The sequence below is a fragment of the Mixophyes fleayi genome, chromosome 4, assembly GCF_038048845.1.
Source record: "Mixophyes fleayi isolate aMixFle1 chromosome 4, aMixFle1.hap1, whole genome shotgun sequence".
NCBI classification, from domain to species: Eukaryota; Metazoa; Chordata; class Amphibia; order Anura; family Limnodynastidae; genus Mixophyes; species Mixophyes fleayi.
The window spans coordinates 279875915-279900544 of NC_134405.1; the positions used below are offsets into that span (position 1 = coordinate 279875915).

Consider the following 24630-nt stretch of genomic DNA (forward strand, 5'->3'; position numbering starts at 1 on the left):
TGGACATCTATGGTTTGATTCCTTTGCAAGTGTGGATTGCAAGGGTTGTTTCTGACATTTGGTGTAAATTTCATTACAATAGCCACCATAAACATATATTTACTGAGAAAAATGTTGATGTGTTTAATACTTATTTCACCCGATGTATATTATAAAAATCAAAATCTATTTCAACTTAATCAATATTATTTTTTTGTTAAAATAACACATTGAAAATCTTGGAAAGGGACACTATAACCAATCCAATTTTAAATCAATATGCCAATGTAATTTAAAAGACAGCACACTTTAAATATTTTGATATATATACCACTCTAAGCACAGTTTAAATATTTTGATATATATACCACTCTAAGATCTTTTTCGGTAGAGGCTGGTTGAAAAATGTAAGAAATAAGTAGAAAGGTAAATAAATTTTTGACTGTCATTTTATTCAGGCCTCTATAGTGAATGCAGTTTATAAATCTACCGATCTTATAAAAAAAATCCTGTCCCACTGGCCAATTAAGAGAGATGGATGAATCCCTTAGACCAGGGGTAGGCAACCTGCGGCTCTCCAGGTGTTGTGAAACTACAAATCCCAGCATGCCTTGCCATCTATCTGCTGGTTATCTACTGGCAAAGCATGCTGGGACTTGTAGTTTCACAACACCTGGAGAGCCGCAGGTTGCCTACCCCTGCCTTAGACCATTCTTTAAAAAAAATAATCCTGTCCCACTGGGCGATTAAGAGGAATGGATGAAACCCTTAGCCAAATGTTCCTAAATATTGTTTCTTTTTCACTAAGTCTCTAGAGCAGATTTGCTACACATGCCCTCCAGAAGGTACGGTTCCAGGCAATAAGTCAATTTGTAATAAGGTTTATAAGGTGCCAACTAATCAGATTATTTCTTGCAGAATAGATAAATAAAAATCTGAATAGTATTCTACACTACATCCTCCACACTAACAGAGCCTAATGCAAATGGAGAAGGAAAGTTTGGTCCATTGAAGAATATCGCTTGAATGAGGTTTATGAAAATGTAACCAAGGAAGACATAAATTATTGGGGATTAAGGGACAGACGTTAAGTTAAAAGAATTCTGCTCTTGTGTAGACATCCTACAGTGAAAGTCAGTTCACAGGTAGCTGAAGTGACTGTTCCTTGGGACCAGGGTTTGTCATCAACTGCAAATGATTTCAATGGAGGGAACATGGCTTCACAGTAAAACTGTCACTTTTTTAAAACAATGCATCCAATTTCAGACTAAGGGCTAGATTTACTACAGGGTGGCTTGTTGAAACCGCTTGCTTTAGACAGATTTTCCAGCACCACATTACAAATATCCATCTCAATTTTTAACATGATAACAATGCAAACTGCTGGAAAAAAAACAGCACAAAAACAGCCAGAAAAAAGAGGTGGCTATGAGCACCGAGATTAATTTTGCATCCTTAATCAGTAAATAATGATTGTCCCCGAAACTCATAAGTCAAGGGTCCTTCTCTCATGTTCTAAATAGGAAATAGCTAACTATTCTATCAGAAGCAGGTATAAAAGAAAGTCTGCCTTTTTACTGGCAGTTTTTCAGGGTGAATTTGACTAAACAGTTATGGTCGTTTGAATCCACCACACATCGCCATCAGTTTAACATTCCAGCCTCAAACCGCTCTATAGTAATTTTGATTTTGGTTTGGAACACAATGGTTTAAAAGATATTTTTTAGTAAATAAATGTCAATGTCCTTTCTTTCCACTGTAAAGACTGGGTAGATTTATCAAACTTCCAAAAAGGAAAAGTAGAGATGCAGGGCCTGAGTCATTAAGGAAAGTAAGGCAAGAAAAAGGAGTAAATGTTCTCCGGGACAAACCATGTTACAATGGAAGGGATGCAAATTAATTTATTATTTTGCACATAAGATAAATACTGGCTGTTTTTTCATCTAGCACACAAATACTTGATGGCTTTATTTTTACACTGAAATTTAAAGTTGAACTAGGACATGCCCTATCCCAACTATAAATCTGTGCTTACATTTTAAATATACCTCCCCCTCCAATGCAACATGGTTTTGCCCAGATTCAAAGTTACTCCTTTTTTATGCTTTACTCTCCTTAATGACTCAGGCCCGCAGACTATAGCAATCAATAAGATTCTAGCTATCATTTATCTAGTACGTGATAGCTAGAATCTGATTAGTTGCTATGGGAAACACCTCCACTTTTTAGCAGGTTTTAAACATATACCCCTGAGTCCTAAAGAAAAATAGCTATATTTCTCCTTGGCAGACACTGTAGTAGCTCCAATATGTACTGACATTTCGGTTGTAGAGGCTTGAAAGTAAAGGAAAAGATGAGGTGGAGGATGATGAACCTCATTCCTTTGCTACTTCTCTAAAATCTCCAGTGTATTTTAATGATCAAATGCATGTAGTCTTCTAAAGTCTCTGGAGTCATATAATGACTCCAGAGACTAACTATGCTTAGTAGTTACAGATAAACCAAACTGGAATTAACTGTAGAGTCCTGGACTATTTCTGTAGTCTGCAGCCCACAGACAGATTTCTGTTTAAGACTCTTTGGCTGTCCGATGAGTTTGGGTTAGAGATCACAAAGCAGTCTCAGCAGAGGAAGATTAGTCAGGGTCATTAAAGAGGCAAGTGGTGATATTCAATATGATTCATGCATTGTGCATCCGGCAAATCAACACAGACAAAATTTCTGGGGTTTCCAACAACTCTCTTTAAAAGCCCTGCAGTTTTCAAAGAATCTATAAGAAAGATGAATTTTAGGCTCTGCAGGGCCAACAGTAGAAATGGTGATGTGACTTAACGTGAAGCATCCTCCTGTGCAGATACTTTTGTAGAACACTGCTGGGCAATTTGAGACAGAGCACAAATTTGATCTGCCTGGACCATGTTAGCATCTATATCATAGTCCAATTATAAAGGTGGGGCCACTTGTAGATGGATTAATGACATATCTTACTTTATTTTCTATCTTACTCAACCACCTGGAACTTTTCAGTAAAGCATTCAGGAACCAGACAGATAGAAAAGAGAAAAGATAGATGCAAATTAGGATAGGCCTAACCTCCTTATACGCCATATCAGCTTATTGCTACCTCTTATTCATAGAGAGGGGGTGCTCTTCACACTTGATGTATACACATTACCTTTAAAACTGAAGTCAAGAAAAAAAGAAGAAAGGGAGGGAATCCACTCCAATCAAAAAGGTCCTATCCTATTTGTAATTTTGAAACCAATTTTATTGCAACAAATTAAGAAAAATATATACACAAATTTTGGACAGTCTTTTTGAATAATAAATGCATGGGCTAATCTGCATAGAGAGATTGTGTAGTGAAAATATATTAAAGCAACAACCCTTTTAATGTGAAATTATGAACCTTTTCTCAGAACATTAATTTGGTTCGATCCGATTGACCATATCTATATAGATAAATATATTAGGTCAGATGAATCTAACAACAATATTGATAAAGCTGTGGGAGATTGGATACATTGTTTTAAGATTTAAGGTATAGGATACACCTAGGATATTGAATTGTATCAATTGGAGTATGATATAATTGTTAAAGAATAATCTAAATAATAAACAATAAGTAAATTCTAATATAAGAACAAACAGTCCCCTATACTACTTGGCAGTGAAGAAGAAGTGTTTGAATGAGTTCTACATAACTGTTGTTGATGGTGTGTTAAAATAAAGACGCAAAACTGTATGAAACAACAAATTTATTAGGATATGTATAAATTACATTTCCCATGAAGGAGCACCACACTGGATGGAAATATAGTGAATATCACCATTATATAACCTAGAGAAACCTTAAAATTACCAGAATAGATTGGCCCCATTTAGTGTTTGAATAAATAATTTTTAATGGCGCACCTTATTCTTTCTGGTATTACTTTCTTGATCTTTCTTATTTTTAATATTTCACCATGATGGAAAATGAATATATTTTTTCTTATTTTTTTTCAATAGAATTGGTCTTAGAATTATAAATAGGATAGGACCTTTTGGACTGGAGTGCCTTCCCTCCCTTTCTACTTTTTTAAAGTTACTAGGAACCAGGTAGCTGTCAGACCTTTATGTTCATCCCTGGCAGGCGCACATTTAGGGGGGTTCAGTTGCCCGGAAATCCCCCCTCCTCTGGCGATGCCTAATGGACAGGCTAGTCCCTCCTTCAGCCCGCAGTCCTAGAAATCCATTTCGCACCTCCCCACTGTACATCCTATTCTCCCTCTCTCCTGCACTTACATCTCACACACTTTGGACAGGCAGCACATGACATAGTGCAGTCCCACACGTGAATGATTACCTCAGGACTATCCTCGCATATCTTCTTCTTCATACAGTAAGTAGCACATTTTGACTAATTTTCAAGATATTGAACCAAAGAGTGGCTACAATTGACAAGTATAGGAGATATAAATGTAGACTAAAATATTTGGTCATGTGGCCCAGGAGTCGTTTATTGTGAACAGTAGTTGTTATATGGTTTATTTGTATGTTCTTCCCCTCCTTGCTGACTTTTTCCTGCTCCATCTTTACCATGGACTTCCTTACCTCCTCTCCCTTCTCCCTCATGACCCAACATATTTAGCCTCCACTAAAAGGAGAGCTATACCTCTCACCTCAAAAAATGCTCAGCTAATTAGCTCACCACATTTTGTAGCTTTTTCTCTACTGTGCACACTAGAACGACCATGAGAATATCTCATCTGAAGCTAGAAATAATATAAATAGAGGCCTCTAGGAAGGTCTTCAGCTTCCCTATATAACCAGTTATTATCAGGCTACTGTTAAATACAAAAATATAATGGACAAGAGACAGTGATATAGGCTCCAAACAGTGGACTGCGATAGAGTAAATGCCTTGAGATTGCCAGCAAAGGTACTCCCCAGTACTCCCAATCCGTCACCAGTTACCCAACCTACCATCTCACCCACTTTCACATGTTTTGGGAGAATCTAAGATATTATAAATATATTTAATCAATGGCTGCTCCTTATATGCCCTATGTAGCTAATATGCAACTATGAACCTCATCTAAATCCAGTGTCTTTAAAGTGGTGGCTAGGGTCTATCAGGCTGGATAGCTGGTGAACACTGGAGGGGTGCAACCCTTCATTGGCATTCAATCTAGATGGAAGACTGGAAATACCTACATTTCCTGGACACAAACAGTATGCTTAAGAAATTACACAGAGACATATACCTTTTGAACAACTATGCTCAACTACCCAAACACCAAAACATACAATATCCAAACTACATAAACTCATTATTGAATACTTGCATAGCCCACTCAGATGGTACAAAGCTTCAGGAGAGGGATCTTGGAATGAAATAAATGATGGAAATGGACCAAAATATTTCAGATTTCTCTACTGTAATGGGTGCCTGTGAAAATCCTTGTTCTCTTGTTCTATTGATCATTACTACAATAGGGATGCTGCAATGGACCCTATCGCTCCAGTTAGTTATACGACCCTCCATACCACATCACCAATGACCTAGGTTTAACAACAATATTGAGGAGCTGAGAGCCACTCAGCTACCAGGTGATACTGGCTGATACTTTTACAGCTTCACCGGCCAGTCTTGGGTCCATCTGCACACTGCATAACTGATTTTCGCTGGAGATAAGGCTTTTCTCTAAATTGTAAATATACCCCACAAAAACACTAGTTAACTATAAGCATTTACAAGGAATGGCAAAAACCTTGCATCACATTACTCAAATTACTTTTTTTTAAATACATTAAATAATTATTAGTCTACATTGTTTTTGTGTTAAACAAGTTAAAACAGACAATGTATAGTAAAATAAGCAGCCATATTATCAAACTATTTATTTTATGAGGACACCATCACCCATCGTATGTATATGGCTGGTGTGACTGTAATGCTGTCTGACCTACAATTTATATACAGTTAAGAGTCTTCATTTTATTGCTACTGAAACTAGACAGTCAGCAAGAGGCTCCAGTTCCAGCGCTGCGTCTGGGAAGCATTTAGTTTGGTTCACAGGCATCCAATTGCCCCTTACTCCTATCCTAAGAATGAGATGCATTCACTGGAAGAATGTCTGTTTCTTAGCCCTATAACGGCATTAGTACACATATTTAGCACTAATACAGGGTTTCCCAAACCCAGTCCTCAGGACTCCCCAACAGTGCAGGTTTTCCATATCTCCTTGCTGGAGCACAGATGTATTTATTACTGACTGACACATTGTAACAGATCCACAGGTGGCCCTAATTATGTCACATGTGATCCGGAAAACCTGCACTGTTAGGGAGTCTTGAGGACTGGATTTGGCAAACCCTGCATTAATATATTCATGAGAGGTTGACAGTTCAGAACTGAGGTATTTTTCAGGCAATGTAGGGACTGACAGAGCGGAGAAAACAGAAGAAAAACATTTTACAAGCAAAGTTAGTCTTGCCACTTCATTCAACAAAAAGATGGGATGGGGGTACAATCTTGTCAGGGGAAGACCAGTTATTTAGGGAATTTCAATAGTTAGTGCTGGGATTATGAGTGCATCAATGAAAGATTTTTCAGTGCCTTGTTTGAGATACATGCATAGTCTGGAAATGTTTCTTAAAAAGGACAGTTCTGATTCAAGGATAATACCTAGGTAGCAAGCTTTAAGTGTAGGGTTTATTGTAGGTAGGTAGATCATTTTTGGAAAGATTAGATTGGTTTTGTAAGATTGAGTTTGAGTTGGCTAGTAAATATCCAAGATGAAATGGCAGAGACATCCAGTAACATGGGCCAACACAAATGGTGAGAGATCCGGAGAGGAAAGATAAATGTGGGTATCATCCACATAGGGTTTATACTGAAATCTAAAGGAGCTTATTTGTTCTTGAAGAGAATTAGTATAGATAGAGAAGAGCAGATGACTTAGGGCTGAGCTTTGTTGTACTCCAACTGATCGGAGAAATGGAGAGGAGATCGAACCAGAGAAATGAACACTGAGGGACTGATTTTGAGTTAGGGGCAAAACATAGAAAAGGAGCAAATTTGCACCTTGGTAAAACCATGTTGCATTGAAGGAGAAGGTAAATATAAAGTGTTGGGACAGATTTATAGTAGGGATACGGCATGTCATAGATCAACTTTAATTTCAGTGTAAAAATAAAGCTATCAAGTATTTTTTGACTACATGAAAAAACAGCCAGTATTTTCCTTGTGTGCAAAAAATAAGTCAATATTGTAACATAGTATGTTCAGGTGCAAAGTTGCTCCTTTTCTTTGCTTTGCCCCTAACTCAAAATCAGGCCCTGAAAGAGCAATTTGAGGATTAGAACAGGAACAGATTGTGTCCTGAAGACCTAAGGAATGTTTTATATTTATATTTATATGTGCTATTATATGCATAAGCCTTTTATAGTTTTAATTTCATTGATTGAAAAATAAATTGGTATTCTGCAAATTGCTAAACAGTGATTGTTAGTCTAATTGATTTTAATTAGGTCATCCTTTATATACAGTGGCAAGAGGTGTTCCAGTTGGCCTGCTGGGAAAGAGTCCCCACAACAAGTAGCAAAGGAGCACCTGGATGGGTTAAGCCAGACACACTAGTGTAATGATGGGACGTATAAATGCCCAAGGCTTTCTGCATGTGCCACTGAATGAATGATAATGTCTCTTTAATATTGTTAATCATTAAATTATTCACTTGTTCTATTAGAAGCCTTCTGTCTTCTCTATCCAGCGCAGTCAAATTTTACCTAATTGCTTATTATACTAATAAATAATTATATCCCAATAAAAAACATATATATCACACATTTACAAAGTAAAAATATTAAATAAAATATGGTACAACCTCTCCCTGAACAGGGACATGCTCATTTATTTCTAATGGATTATTTCCCAAATGGGTTTAAATTAAGTTTAAAACAGCAAATTCCAAATGTTTAGCAAGTTAAAAATACATTACGTTTATATTTTTTTTAGAACACAATCTAAACCACTATTAACATGTCATTTTAAGAATTTGTCCAATGATCTAAAAAGAAAGTAATAACAAAATACTGGAATGCAGGGGAAAACTATAAACATGAAGCCTTATCACAATAGAAACTACAGTCCTATGCAATAGGAAAATCGTTTTTCTTTCTGCATGTGAAATTTTAATATCAACAGTTTTTCACTTTGCCCAAATTCTTTTTCGCCCACATTTTCTATAATGCCATCATATCTTTCTAGCACCATCTGGTGGGCTAAACTGATTTTTAAGCAGCTTAGGCATTTGGATTTGATTTTTTTCATCTAATGCCTTAAAATAGTTTTTGAGGTTGTTTTTTTTTTCAGAATAGTAAAAAGTCTTGGAAAATACTGTTTTTGGGTTGCAACATTTTAGAACAAGCAACTATGTGAATATTATATGTTCTGCTTTCACAATCTTTTGGTTTTCCACAAAGTAGTTCATTGTTAACTCTACTTTATTTTAATACCTTTTGATTTTAACACACAAACAGAACAATCGATAATAATCTGGCATGGATATGCTTTATTTCCATTATCTGGATAATATTTTGCTATACATTAATCTGCATTTGCTTTAAGCTGAATTTCTCTATGCATTAAACATCATTCAAGCCCTTATTAAAATGAGGCAAATCAATGTGGTGGGGAATTCTATTTCACCATGATGAGCAATTATGCACTGACTTCTCTACTGGTGAACTAAGAGTGTTAATCAGATTTGATATTGTAATCTTGCCATTGTTGGAATGGGGCATGAAGGGCCCATCAGGGAAACTAATGTTAAAGACCCACATAACATGATGCACAACGCTGAGCATGGTCAGCTTGTGGAAGGGGTATGAGTGTGTTATTACTGTAGAATGTGGATGTTGCAATCACAGTAATTCTATATACAACATACATTATATACATCAGTAAGACTAAAAATAATTTTCCATGATAACCTTTGACCCACATGTCTCAGCATACTATAACAATCACTATCATGGTCATGTATCTACGGTCCACAGTAATTCTATATATAACAGGACACTTGGGGGCCCACAGGACAGTCCCAGCACCCACGCATCATTCTCCTCACAATCCCCCCCATAGTAGTACGTGTTCCTTTACCACCACATTCTTCACTAGAAGTTTTACTGTAATGCGTACACACTATGTAGAATTGGACCGGCGTCTATTTTATTTGTGTATGGGTTTCTTTACTGTACATGTATAGCTGAGTTAGGCATAAGTATGTTTGATGTACACTTGATATAAACCCGGCGCATTTACTACTGATGTAAATACGCTATTCATACCCAACATATAGTCAATATGCTAATACAAGTCACCCATAACATCATGAATATGTCCAGAAAGAAAGATGATTGGAGTTCACCATTTGATAAGCTGCAGGGAGGTGTGTATCCCACTCATTTGGCTGCAAATAGATCACTGAGGCCAGGAGAGAGCTGGCAAATTTTAGCCCGGTGGGCAAGACTCGACTCAGTAGCCTATTTTAATGGAATAAAAATGCATGTGGCCCAGTGACCCCGCTCAAGGTAGCCCACTATGGGACAGGCCCGGGGAGCATATGCCCCCTGCCCCCTAGCCCAGCCTGTCCCTGAGTAAGGCAGTTTTGTCCTGACCTCAGAAGAAAAGAAAACAGTTGGACTGCAACGAGGGGGTTCAGCAGTGGAGCAGTGAATCCAAACACTGTGCTCCAGGTCTTGTTACCTAATGGAAACTATTTGCACAGTTCGAATACTGTGTGTACATGCCCGCCCCTCAGAGGCTCATCTGTGACATGTAATATTTCAAGCTTAGCTCTTCCCTCACACTGGAACACACTTTGTCTCTGTACAAAGTGGTCTTCTTTTCATGTAGGGGTGTGCCGGCTTTACTCTTTCTGTAGAAGGGGGACTGCGGAGAGTGGCAGAGGTAGTGGGGCCCACCAGGGATATCCCTAGTACCCCAGTGGGCCAGTCCGGGGCAGAATCTTGTCCATAGCAGACTCACTTAGGATAGTGGACAATTTAGTATGAAAATGCATGAAACTGCATATGAGCATCTAAAAGTCACGGAGAAATGGTACATGAGTTAGCCTATTTGTAATGAAAAGATAAAAAAAACTAGATAGATCAAACTTAGAGAACATGTCTTTAAAATAAATTATTGTGCACTATAAAGTGTACAACATTAGTCAGTGAGTTTTTGGTACACTCCAAAAACAAATTATTTGACTGGTAGTGCAACAGCTACTATATCCTAAGGGCTCAAGCACAAAAGCAGTTTCTTATACTGTGTTTCAATCCGCCAATAAATAGCATGACATAGAGATCTATTGATCATTATGCATCACTTTTTCTCTAGCAATCCTCTCAAATTGTGTTTGGAATGTCGCTTGAGAAACCACTTGTGTGGACAGACCCTTGCCTATAAATTATATGACCACAGATAAACATTATGGGCCTGATTCATGTTTGGATGTAAGTCTGCTTGTGTGCCATATCTTGCGTGAAATAGCTCTGTGCATGCTCATAAACGGACCTTACATCAATGAACGCAATTGCATGCAATTTATGTCTGAATGCAAATGACACTTATGACTGGCTATGAATTGAGAGGCAGTATAGCAGAGGGAAGGGGAGAAAGAACGTAGACCATGTACAGTAATGGCGTGCCAAGGGCGATGCGGCCAATTCAAGTCTTGAGTTTCTTGTAAGTACGATTGGTTTCAGCCGCATCATTTGCTTCAGTTACAGGGCAGGTGAAAGTGACGATTGATAGTGATGATTGACATGAAATGACTGTTTTAAAAATTACATGTGTGCGTGCCACCAGATAGAACATGTGTATGCAAGGAAAATTGACTATATAAATGCATGGTATGTAAAGTACGAATTAAAAGCATCCTGATTTATGTACTTAATGTAAAAGAGAAAGCTCCATATATTTATTATTGATTATACTGTTAAGAGTTAATCGTGTATTTTATAATGACATTTTGTAATGTGGTATAATATGTCCTTTTAGTGAACAGATGCTTTTGCGTACATTGCAGTCTGTTGTGTGTATCTACATATCGCAAGTAATGTTTAGGCAGAGTATACTTACACCCACATTCAAATCGAAACGTATTTTGAGAAATGTTTGGATTTGAATACAGTCTTTTTAAAATGCAAGTTGCATGCATGTTGCAAACATGAACCAAACATGAATCAGGCCCTATATAAATGGAGACAGAAAAAAATAGAAAAGCGCTTCATTTTTCAGATCCTTGGGCCTGATTCATTAAGGATCTTAACTTAAGAAACTTCTTATTTCAGTCTCCTGGACAAAACCATGGTACAATGCAAGGGGTGCAAATTAGTATTCTGTTTTGCACATAAATTAAATACTGTTTTTTCATGTAGCACAGTACAGTAGGTTCATTAAGTTATGATCCTTAATGAATCAGGCCCCTTATACTGAATTAAGTTTATTAACATGACAACCATTCAAAGAAAAGAAAACCACTGAGATAATAGAAATAATACAGGCCGAATAATGTCAAGAACTATTTTCCTGTAACAGATTCTTTACCACACTGAAACAGCCTCTCAAAAAATCATTAATATCCTCTCTGCAGCTTACCCTTATAGCACATTTTTCTTCCTTGCATTAACAATCTATCAAGAAAAGGGGGCACTCCATATTGTTATACATTTTATTTTAATAATCAGCCAAAAGCATAAGTATACAAGTATAAGCCACAACATCATTACCACTGACAAGTTAAGCGAATAACATTATTATCTCACTACAATAGCACCTGTCAAAGGGTGGGATATATTAGGCAGCAAGTGAACAGTCCGTTCTTGAATTTGATGTGTTGGAAGCAGGAAATATGGGCAAGCGTAAGGATCTGAGCGACTTCGACAAGGGCCAAATTGTTATAGCTAGGCAACTGTGTCAGAGTGTCATGGAGCCTGAGTTTGGAATAGACCTCGGAGCCCCGCTCTAGATAGACTTACCCCCAGAGAGGTGCAGAGTCTAACGGATAACTGCTGGATGATAAATGCAGAGGTTCAAGTGAAAGGAAGTGAATCGAAGCGTTGAAGTCTTTAGGAAGCGAATAGCAGGGAACAGGACTGATTATGATGCACGAGGTTCCTGCAACAATACCGCAGGTCTTGATCGTGACACGGGGTACACAGGATACCAACTGAGAGGTGGTGAACTGCAGAGAACTGATGCACTGAGATCCCTGGAAAGCAAATAGCTTGAGGACGGGACCGATGATGAGGCATGAGGTTCTTGCAATAATACCACAGTTACCACATCTTGGAACAGGTAACACAGGATACCAATGTGCAGATGGGAGCCAGAGAGAACAGTGACCTAACAGGTAAAGAGACCTGAAGATCTGTCAACTTAGTAGAGAAACAGGTGCTTTAAATATACAGAGCTGACAGGTAATTAGCTAATCAAAAGAATGCAGGAAGTTTTGAAAAGACCAGGTGTGCGCATGTTCAGTTCGGACCAGCAAGTGAATGCAGGGATAGGTCAGAACAGTGACCAAAATGCAGGTTAGCTGGTGAAATGTGTGACACAGAGCATCTCCAAAACAGCAGGTCTTGTGGGGTGTTTCCAGTATGCAGTGGTTAGTACCTTGTGGTCCAACGAAGGACAACCGGTGAACAGGCAGCAGGGTCATCAGTGCCCATGGTTCATTGATGCGCGCGAGGTGCGAAAGCTGGGTCCTATCCCACAGAAGAGTTACTGTTGCACAAATTGCTTAAAAGATTAATGCTGACTATGATAGAAAGGTTTGTAAAGAGAAAAAGGTATCCGCACTAGGCAAGTCTCACACCAAAGTCTATTGATAGGCTCTCTAATATAATATAGCCTATCAAAAAACAGGATGTTTATAATATAGTAAACAACATCCTGAACGGTACACCCATACACCTGAAATGTAGTGTATATCAAAAGAAAAAGAAAAAGAAAAAAGCAGGTGACTGAGGGGCACTCAGAACAATGGATGAGTATATTTATTTAAATAAAATTCAATTTTATTGATATGCATTATAATTTATTTGATAATTCATCCTATACCAAAAAACTGGCGAAATATTAAAAACAAAAACAAAAACAAAAATGGATAAAATTGCAGATCCACTGCAAACTTAGCTCGGTGGTCCTATAATGGTTAATAGGTTCTAAATAGAAGGTATCGCTAATGTAGGTTGATATATAAATGTATTGGTAACAAAGAAGATAATATATATATATATCTCTTGGCTAAGGGTTGGCTGTTTCCTGGAATGCTGCCACTCACCTGTTATTGGCTCATTGGTGGAATGAATACAACATCAAAGGCAGAGTCATTTGACTTGACTTCCTATTAGTTTAATCGGTCTCTGCTCCTGCTCCACTAGAGGAAAGCATGAAGATAGTAAAGACCTGTTTAAACTGCTGCTATTTGTGTTTTACTCATCAAGTTCATGATTCACACCCCATTTTCTCCAACATCGGTCATACCCTCGCTACACTCACTGCTCACTTACTTCCCCTGCTCTCATCATCTGACCATAATATCTCAATCCAGCCTGTGTTTCCACACAGCCACCCCATCCATATTCACCCTGTGTCTCCCCACAGCAACCCTTTATTCACTGTTTGTCTCTCCACAGCCACCCCCATATTCCCCGTGTCTCTCTACAGTTACCCCCAATTATCTCCATGTGACTCCTGGCAATCACCCCATATTCACCTGGTCTCCCCACAGCCCACCCTATATTAAGCCTTTGTGTTACCACAGCCACCCCATATACATGCTCTGTCTTGCCACAACCACAACCTTATTCGCTAGAGATGCTCAGGCTCATTTTTTTGTAAACCGAGCCCCTCCCTGAACTTAGGCAATCCATCTCGGATCAGTACTTTCACGCATCCTTGGAACGGAAATCGAGGCAAAACCTCATAGGTGCGTCATCGGTACTCCAGTCTCCAGGGACATTGCTCTGTGCCATTGCTCATACAGAAAACAGATAGGGTGGCAGTGTTCTTATCAGTCTCCAGTGAAATAGCTATATGCCATTGCTTATACAGAAACAGGAGGGTGGCAGTGTTCTTGTCACTGTCCAGTCACATTGCTCTGTGCCGTTGCTCATACAGAAAACAGGAGAGTCGGCAGTGTTCTCATTAGTCTCCAGTGACATAGGGGTGTGTCATTGCTCATACAGAAACAGGAGGGGTGTCAGTGTCCTTGTCAATCTCCAGTCACATTGCTGAGTGCTATTGCTGACCCTGAAATAGGGGTAGCAGACAATGCTCTTGTCACTCTCCAATCTCCAGTCACGTTGCTGAGTGCCATCGATATGGATCAATCCACAGAAGAGCAGGAGCACCAAGCATCTCCTTGCACCAGTCATGATACTAGTCCCTCTACCTCATCTGCTAAAGCCTATGCGCAAGTGCATAGTGGATTTAAGTAAGGGAAACAGAAATGTAAAAAAAAAGCTTTTCCCTTGGTAAAGAAAAAAAAATCTGTAATCAAGGCAAAGTTAACTGTAGAAAAACATTAAATTGCCAACATGCTAGTCTATACATGCAGTGGGAAGGAAAGAATCTGGCCTTCGCCTTTCTGTATGAGTTCTAGTTCAACTTCTGCAACTGTCAGTGAGGTATCTTCTTCTAAGGTCTGTCAGGACAATGCAAGACCTTGTCATTCTGAATCCAAAAAAGGTGCATAAAAACTTATGTGTAAAAGCTGGGCTGGAAAAAAAACAGTAAGGCAGTAAATGAAACTGTATGTTCAGAAATGACACAAATTCCTGAGGAGACTCTATCCATGAGTGCTATGTCCAAGCTTGACCTTTCTGATACTGTACTCATAAAGAATCCGCCTTTCACCATTTCTGCAAATGTGTGGAGGAACAGCCCAAGTGTGGCTGTTGATACAAAAATTGAGCATGCCTCTTTGCAACAGGAGGAGGGGGATATTTGTGTAGCTGATGACAGTGCTAATGAGGATGTTGATAATGATGATGTTATTTGTGTAAGTCCTGCACCAGTGGAAGCAGTCCTTGCCAGTGATAAGAAGAAGGCTATTGTCATGCCTAGGCATAAGACCAAAAATTCCATCTATTATGTGTGAAATTATCTTTACCCAAATCCTGACAACAGTTGTCGAGCCATTTGTAGCTTTTGTAAATCCACAGTCAGTAGAAGTAGGGACCGTAACCATTTAGGAACCTCATCCATGTTACGCCATATATAGTGAGTTCATGGCAAGCTGATTGGAAAATGTGTAACTTCCGCTAAAAAATAACAACACGCAATCCGGAATCAGCTAGCTCCTTTCTTTCACCTTGATCCCGACACCTGCAATCTACACCTTCCACAGCAATATCCTCACTAGTGATCGGAGTTAGTCCTGCATCCAAGTTGCAAAGGTTAGATGACTCCTCCCCTATTCAGGATGCCTCTGAAGAATTCTTGATCGTTAGGCCCACTGCTGCTGCTGCTGTGGGTGGATCTTCATCCCAGAAGCAAACCAAGAAGAAGACTACTAGTAGTTTACAACAATTGACTGTTAAACAATCCTTTGCAAAAGGAAGTAAGTATGAAAATTGCCACCCAGTTGCAAAGCGGATCACAGACGTTATGGCGACTATACTAGTATTAGATCTGCGGCCAATATCCACAATTAATTTAGCTGGTTTTAGACAGTTGATTGAGGTCCTGTGTCCCCGTTACCAAATTCCATCACACGATTTTACTAGAAAAGCAATTGGGCAAACTGAAGATTATATGACAGTGACAGCCCACTGGGTTGGTGAATCACCTTCAGCAGCAGGAACAGCAACAGCATGTACCCAACAGCGTCAGATTTTTCAAAGGCTGGCTACTCTGTGTATCACTGGCCACACTAAGAGGCATACCGATGACAACCTAGAAACCTTAGAAAAACTAAGGGATTTCATTGCAACATGGCTTATCCCGTTTCGACTCTCCTCAGGATATGTCATTTCTGATAATGCCACCAATATTTTGGTACAGAGCTTTTTGAAAAATGACAGGGACGTGCAGGAGATGCTGTCTGTGGCCCAAAAAAGTTTGAGACATTTTCATCATTCTGCAACAGCATGTAGAAGATTGCAGCAGCTAAAAGAACAATTTAATTTGCCCTGCCACAAACTGAAGCAACAAGTGGTAACAAGGTGGAATTCCATGATTTATGTGTTTGTGAGGATGGAAGAACAGCAAAAAGCCATCCACGCTTACTTCACAAGTCATGACATTAGGAAAGGTGGTAACAAGGTGGAATTCCACGATTTATATGTATTTTAGCCCAGCGCAGTGGAGAATACTTTCTGTGTTATGCAAGGTACTGAAACCATTCAAAGTAGTCACCTGTGAAGTGAGTTCAGACACTGCTAGCTTCAGCCAAGTGATTCCTTTAATTAGACTTTTGGAAAAGCAGCTTGAGAAATTGAAGGAGGACAAAATACAAAACAATTACGCTATATCGGACTTGTAGATAAAGTACTTTATCCATTTTGCCAGGATCCAAGAGTTATCAACATCTTGAAATCAGATCACTACATTTTGGTGACTGTGCTTGATCCTAGGTTTAAGAGCTATGTCTACTATTTATCTACAACTGACCCAGATCACAAGTTGACAGCTCAAGTGGTACGTGACACAAAGGCGTCTCCTACTTCAGTTTCTCTGCTAGGAAAAAACGAAGCTTTTGCAAGAGACCAAGGGATGATGCAGATGAGTCAGCACAACATTTTGACATCTGGTCTGGACCAAAATAATTGCCCAAAAATCGTAGCACCACTGCCGTAACTCCACCTGATCCTTCTATCAAGAATGGTGGAGGATTTTTTAATAACAGCATAGAAATAGACACATTAGACAGTCCCTTTACATACTGGGTGTCATGGGCACTAGGAGTTCTGCCCAGGATTCACCAGTTGATAATGCTTACCAGAGGGGCGGGGTTTACACAGCGGTCCTCTGGCAGTAGGGTGAATAGTAGGAATGTATATAACAGCAGATGGAGAGAGAATGCCAATGGAATAGATGAGAGTCAGTGACTTGCAGCTATACTGGTAGGAGAGTCAGCGACTTGCAGCTGTACTGGTAGGAGAGTAGAGTGGACGTGAACAGGTGAAGGAAGGTAACGGGAGAGTCAGTGGTCTGCGGATAGCAAGTTGTACCACTGCTGTGAAAGGAAGACTTGTCCAGGTGCAGGTAGGTAGCGGGAGAGTCAGTGGTCTGCGTATAGCAAGTTTTACCACTGCTGTGATGAGAAGACTTGTCCAGGTGCAGGTAGGTAGCGGGAGAGTCAGTGATCTGCGTATAGCAAGTTGTACCACTGCTGTGAAGGGAAGACTTGTCCAGGTGTAGGTAGGTAGCGGGAGAGTCAGTGGTCTGCGTATAGCAAGTTGTACCACTGCTGTGATGAGGTGAGGACTTGTCCAGGTGCGGATAAGTGGAGGAGTGATAAGAGTCTATAACTGTATAAATACAATTGGAGAGCAGAGGAGCTAGTCCCAAACAGATATGCAGCGTCACAGCTAATAGTCTATAGCGGGTATGTATACCACTGCTGAGTAGACAGGCTTGTCCAAAGCGGATATGCAGAATAACAACTGATAGTCAATAACAAGTATGCATATCGCTGCTGAGTAGAGAAGCTTGTTCAAACAGATATGCAGCGTAACGGCTAATAGTTTATAGCGGGTATGGATACCGCTGCTGAGTAGAGAAGCTTGTCCAAAGCGGATATGCAGGATAACAGCTGATAGTCAATAACAAGTATGCATACCGCTGCTGAGTAGAGAAGCTTGTCCAACGAGGATATGCAGGCACAGCAGGAGAGCTGAGAGACTGTAGTGGGTATGGGAACCGCAGGTGAGCAGAGCAGGTAATCCAGCAGACAGCTGAAGACACGAGCAGGACACAGGAGTCAGTAGCGGGTAAGGGAACCGTCGATGAGCAGAGCAGGTAATCCAGCAGGCAGCTGAAGACACGAGCAAGACACAGGAGTCAGTAGCGGGTATGGGAACCGCCGATGAGCAGAGCAGGTAATCCAGCAGGAAACTGAAGATACGAGCAGGACACAGGAGACACCTTCAGAGACCCACAGGGAATGAGACTCGAGATCAGGCCACAATACCATGGCCACAGGTGCCTTAAATAGGGAGAGGTGATTGATCCACCAATTAGGTTAAAAGCAAGGTCATAAGAGTTCATGGATGCTGCGCATGCGCAGTCCATCAAGATGGTGGACGGCGCGGCTCAGGACAGGCGCCGGCAGGAAGGATAGAGAACCACGCACCAGCGCAGAGGCACTCACGGTCCGGTGAGTGACACTGGGAAGAAAAAAAGGGAATATGGAGACCCAATATCTAAGCTGCCCACCCTCCATTGTGTACTCGGAAGAGTTTTCATCACAGCCGGGAACCTTGTCAACAATCAGCATAGGAGGCTACTTCCTAAAAATGTGGAAAAGATTATGTTTATCAAAATGAACTACAAATTCCACGAGGAAGGCCTTTACCGGCAATCAAAGTACAGAGACTTCTGTAATGGTGGATTCCAAAGGGGGTGAATTAATATTGTGTGAGGATGATGTATGCACTGGTGAGGGTGAGGATGAGACTGAAGGTGATGACAACAACATCTTGCCACTATAGAATTCATTGACAACACTGTTAGCTTAGGTGCGTTAAGCCCATTGGTAGCTAGTTTTGTGAGGGCCCAAACAAACCAAGCACTTCAGCCACAAAAGGGGCAGTCCTTGTCACTTAAGTGATTGGTTTGTTAAACTGTACATGTTCATTTTAACATATTACCAAGGACAATTCCATCTTGTACTGTTTAACATTTAAGCCTTGGTCTATCAACTTGTGTAACAGTCGACAATTCCTGTGTCACGTGTTTTATTAGGTCCCCAATTCATATGGTGGACAGTATGATTAGGTAGACAATTCAAATGTGGGCAGTATTATTATAGGGATATGCTTAGGGACAGGTCTAGATCTGTTCCTAGCCCTGGCCCCATCCCTCTCCCTAGACCTGGCCTATATAGGGATAGGGACAGATCTATGGATAGAGATAGGACAGGGTTACAGTTAGGGATAATACAGTCTACATTTGAATGGTCAACTAAATAAATTCTGCTACATTTCTATTATAGTCCTAATAATGTTGTTGATGTCATTATACTGTCGACTTTATAGCCTTCTCTAGACTGCTGCCCATCAATCATATTATGTCAAGCCGACATAAGGGTGAGTGGGAATCCCCAAGGACAATTCCATCTTGCACCACTTTTCTTTCCTGACACTGCTGTGTGGCATTTGCAATTTTTTCTAGATGTGATATAAACTGCTGTGTGTTTCTGCCATTGCTCTAACCAGCCTTTTGCTGATGTCATTATACTGTCGACTTTATAGCCTTCTCTAGACTGCTGCCCATCAATCATATTATGTCAAGCCGACATAAGGGTGAGTGGGAATCCCCAAGGACAATTCCATCTTGCACCACTTTTCTTTCCTGACACTGCTGTGTGGCATTTGCAATTTTTTCTAGATGTGATATAAACTGCTGTGTGTTTCTGCCATTGCTCTAACCAGCCTTTTGCTGCAGTCTTACAGTTCATTGACAGCACTGTTAGCTTAGCTGCCTTAAGCCTATTGTTAGCTTGTTCTGTGGGGGACCCAATAAACCAAGCACTTCAGCCACAAAAGTGGCACTATTTGCAGCTAAAGTGCTTGGTTTGTTAAACTGTGCATTTAAGATCCAACATAAGGGTGGGTGGGAGGGCCCAATGACAATTCCATCTTTTACCACTTTAAATAATATTGTGACCTGTGAGGTGATTAAATTAAAATTGACTGCAAATGAGTGGAAATTAGTGCTATTGAGGTTAATAATATAGTAGGAACAAAAAAAGAGCTAAATTGTGTGATTCTAGCATAGTTTAGCAATTTTTCGAAAAAAATACAGATCTAAAACCAAAACCAAAACACGTGAGGGCGGTTTTGCCAAAACCAAAATACGATGTTAATACAGATCCAAAACCAAAACACAGGGGTCAGTGAACATCTCTAATATTCACACTGTGTCTCGACACAGCCACCCCATATTCACCCTGTGTCGCTCCACAGCCACTTCATATTCACTCTTTGTCTACTCACAGCAATCCTATATTTACACTTGTCTACCCATACCCACCCCATATTCACCTTGTGCAGCCACACCATATTTCAGCTTGATTGTAAGTAAGTAAGACCCTGTCCCTTGTCACATACTGTAAATCAATTCTCAGGAACTGTGTAATAGCATTTCATGCCCCCTTGCCAAGGTGGTTATATTCAATTATATAAGTTTCCTCAGGGGAACATGTGGAGGTGGGCATGTAAGTGGTATGTGGGAAAATCTGAAGGAATGTGGGGAAGTCTGAAGGCAGATGGGGAAGTCTGATGGGCATGTGGGAAGGTTTAATGGGCATATGTTGGCAATTTGGTGTATATGTGGTACCTGTGGGCATGTGGAGCTATTTCTGAGAAAGTTCTGAGTAGCAGGTGGAATTTTGGAGCAAGTGATGGGTATGTGGTATTTAGGGATAAGTGATGTGGGCATGTCGGGGTCCTTTTTGGGATGCGGGGGGCCCTGCCTGTCTTATTTTTACTGGATCCCACAATTTCTGATGACACCCGTGAAGGTGACAGTGTGTGTGTGGAGAGCAATGTGATTGTGTATATAGCCATTACAGTGTAAGTATAGGAAGCTACAGTGTATGTATAGCAAGGTGACAAGCACCGCCAGCCAAGCCACCCATCCACCTGTGTGTGACAGCCCATCCCTCTGTCTCCCCCCTCAACATGTGAGTCTCTCCTTCTGTCTCCCGTTTTCTCTGTCTGCCTCCTAAAGTATAAAGTTAAGGAGTCTGGCTGGAAGAAGGTAAGTGTGGGAGGGTTCTTAGAGTAAAGTAGTTGGTGTTGAGGTAGAATGGGGAGAGTGCTATTCATTTAACAAAGTGGTGAGTGTGGGATTAATATAATAGGGGTAGGGACTATTAATTTATTGGTGGGGGATATTTATTTAATGGACTTAGAGGCTATTCACTTATTAGGGGGGCTATTCATTTAATGGTGGGATGACTGTTGTGGTGGGGACTATATAGTGCTGGTGTCATGGTGGTGCCTATTAACTTAAGATTTGGTGATGGGACTATTATTTTAATACTGAGGTTTTGGTGCTTTTAATTGAATGTGGGATTGAGTTGGGAAGTAGAAGACCTATATAAGAAATGTCTTAACTTAATATCAGGGCTGGTAGAGGGGAAATAGGTCTATTTATTAAATATGAATACTACTAATTTGATTTCGGGAAGGAAGTCTAATTACGAAATGTGGGTGCTGTTGATTTAATGTCAGAGCTGGTTAGAGGAGGGAAGCTTGGAGTGTTCACTAGTTGCTGTGCTTTCCATGAAGTGAATAATATATATCACTATTCCAAACAGGACCCCAACAATACAGGCTCTGACTAAGAAGCAATTAAGCTTAAGACACCAGCAGCAGCAACAGGTAGTCAAAGCTGCAAGGACAGGTATGAGAGAATAGCACTATCTATCAATTGTCCCGATTCTGGTTGTTCAGAATGTTCATTTTGCATGCCTTAATAAATCAGGCCCACTGTGTCTCGGTTTGTGACTGAAAAATGTCGGGAGGTGTGGATATGGGTAAGGTGTGTGTGAGTAGGAATATGCAATTCTGGCTACATGGCTACCAGTTGTATTTACTTCAGAACTTGATGCAGATTTTTACACCCCCCCTCCCAAAGAAAATGAAGCTATACTGTGGTGGGGATGAGGAGTACAAGGCATGCACAGTGCCCCCCAGGTTGTCTGAACAACTGTTAAGTTATAAAAGAGGAGGGTGCTAAATTTGTAGATTGCAGAGTGGCACCAAATAACCCCAAATACCGCTGCAATGCAAATGCGGCAAACAAAATAATTTTCCAAGCTTGTACAGCATAGTTGCCTACTCTCCCGGATTGTCCGGGAGACTCCTGAACTTTGGGAGTTCTCCCAGACTCCCAAGAAAGCAGGCAAACCTCACGGATCCAGCTATCTCCGTTGGTGAAGTGGGTGGGGACAGGGCTAAATGTGTCATCGTGGCCAAAGCAATAAAGCAAAAAAGCAATTTTCGTGGTCACGACCCCTGGACGGACCCCCTCAGACAAACTTACACTGCACGTTCCAGCAGCCCACCGCACCAAGTTCACCAAAGGCGGAACTAGCCAGTTCTGGGCCCAGTTGCAAAAATTTGCATGCCCCAAATGTTACACATGTTACACATGTATGCCCCCAGGGCAAACTAGAGAAGGATACTCACTGCTGGAGGTGTGTGTCTAGCACCACCTAGGTATGATATTATGCCACACAGTGGCGTCCCCAACGTCAAACACTAGTGCCGCAAGTTAATTTTTTGCCACAGTAATTCCCCCAATTCATATTATGCCACAGCAGTATCCCCAATTCGTATCATGCCATACAGTAGTGCCCCAAGTTCAAACTGGACCAGCAGTAGCTCCGCCACTGAAGTGCACACTGTGAGTGTACCACCATAAAACACCCCTAACTCCTATGTAGTGAACGGTAACGTCAAACCGCTCCTAGGTACGCTGGACAGGATGAAACTGGGGTTAATAACTTTAAGTGCTGATGTGCATGTTATTCAACAGGATTTTCCAGAGTTAAAAGATTTTTCAATTTTAATACCATTGGGAAACTCCCAGTCACCTGCACATACGTTTAGATGACACAATATGTGCTATCATATGCACTGGCTGTGAAGTATTCCAACGTTGCATAGAGCATCTTTTTATGGGATAACACAATATGTGCTGGAATATGCACTGGCTCTAAAGTATTCCAACATCGCATAGAGCATCTTTTTGAGGGATATCCTTGTGAGATCATTATAGATGACATCCTTGCTTAGGATCGCACCATGGAAGAACATACACCTCCACAATGTCCTCCAAAGAATCAGTGAAATCAAAATGCACTTAAAGTGTCATTTCAGAGTCACTGAGGTTCAGTATGTTGGCCTAACTTCAGAGGGTGTTAAGCTGGATCCTGCTAAGACACATGTTATCCAACCTATGCCTATCCCCACAGATAAGCTGAGCTTGCAGTGTTTTTTGGTTATGACCAAATACCTTTCAAAATGTTTGCCTCACTACAGTGAGCTGCCTGTCCCACTCCACCAGCTTCCACTCCACCAGCTTTTACACAACAATGTTGAATGGTGTTGGTTGGTTGGACTGCCATACTGCTGCTGTTTCTAGCCTCAAGGTTGCATGTTCCTGCTGTGATCTCTGCCGATGCTTCCCAGTATGGTCTTGGTGCTGTCCACCTGCTCCATTATTTCTTTGTCAAAACTTTCATGAGTTTATTTATGGGCATCCAGTGTTGGTTGAGACATACCATCAACCCCTGATTACTATTCTCCGCAAACACATAGATACTTCCTCAGCATAAATTCAACGTTTCAAGCTCAAGCTCCAAAGGTACAATCTATATGTGGATCCAGTTTTCTGCTCAAGACCACTCATGATAAAACATTCCAACGTTTAAGACAGTTGTTCCCTGGGCAGACCGTCTGCATTTAGACCCCTGTTGGTTCGACTGAGCAGGGATTTTCGAACAGGCCCAACAGCTAAGTGGTGCAATCTGACGATGCTTTGTATGAGCGCAACAGTCATTACTTCCTAGGGGTATGTGAGTCCGACCCTCCCCCTCATTAGATGAGGAAGTGGATGTGAAGGATATAAGACAGTTGGTGAACCTTAATATGTAATCCCCAATTCCATCTGCTAGTTCCTTGTAAATTGGATCACAATATCAGATCGTAGTCTCTTTAAACCTGATGTTCATCTCCTTGCCCATAGAGAAAATTTACAATTAGTTTAAAAAAATATTATTCTGTTATAAATCATTGCAGAAATTAAAGGATTAGTTAAGTGTACTTATCATATAAAAATAAAATGAAGGAATATGTAGGTCAGTGACGGGAAACTGGAGGCCCTAGGGCCACATGCACCCTTCATAACTTCATCTGCGTCCCCCATCTATTTCCTGCATATATAGCTTGTAGCACTTGTTTAAGATACCTGTTGCCACAACTGCACTGAGAGAAACTGTAAGTCAGGCTTAGCAGAGAGAGGTATGGAGTTTAACATGTCCCTGTTTTTCACCAGGGACCTCCGCAAGGGAGTTTGGGCTCTGCGGCAAGGTGACTTGCAGATCACAGCCCTCTACCCAGGTTCCAGTTGTGATAGGCTGGTCCACAGGAGCCAACAGGAGTGTCAGAACAAGCCTGGAACGAGCTGGCGGTGAAGGTATAGAATCAGCAGGCAATTGAATAGTAAGGATAAGCCAAGGTTAAGGTCACCAGCAAAGGTAACATGTCATAAATCAATGATCATTAGTCACAGTTCTCTTTGTACTAGGGTACTCCAGACCCGGTAAGTGAGTCCCTGGTACCGGGCCCACATCTGACAACTGAGCACAGTAAGATTATGGTTCATACATTTGTTTATATCAACTAAAT

General features: G+C 40.6%; 1 protein-coding gene across 1 annotated transcript in view; it reads right to left on the minus strand.

Moving 5' to 3' along the window:
* The window catches only part of FGF18 (fibroblast growth factor 18), a 357374-nt gene that overhangs the window by 298064 nt on the left and 34680 nt on the right, over window positions 1-24630 (minus strand). The window lies entirely within an intron of this gene.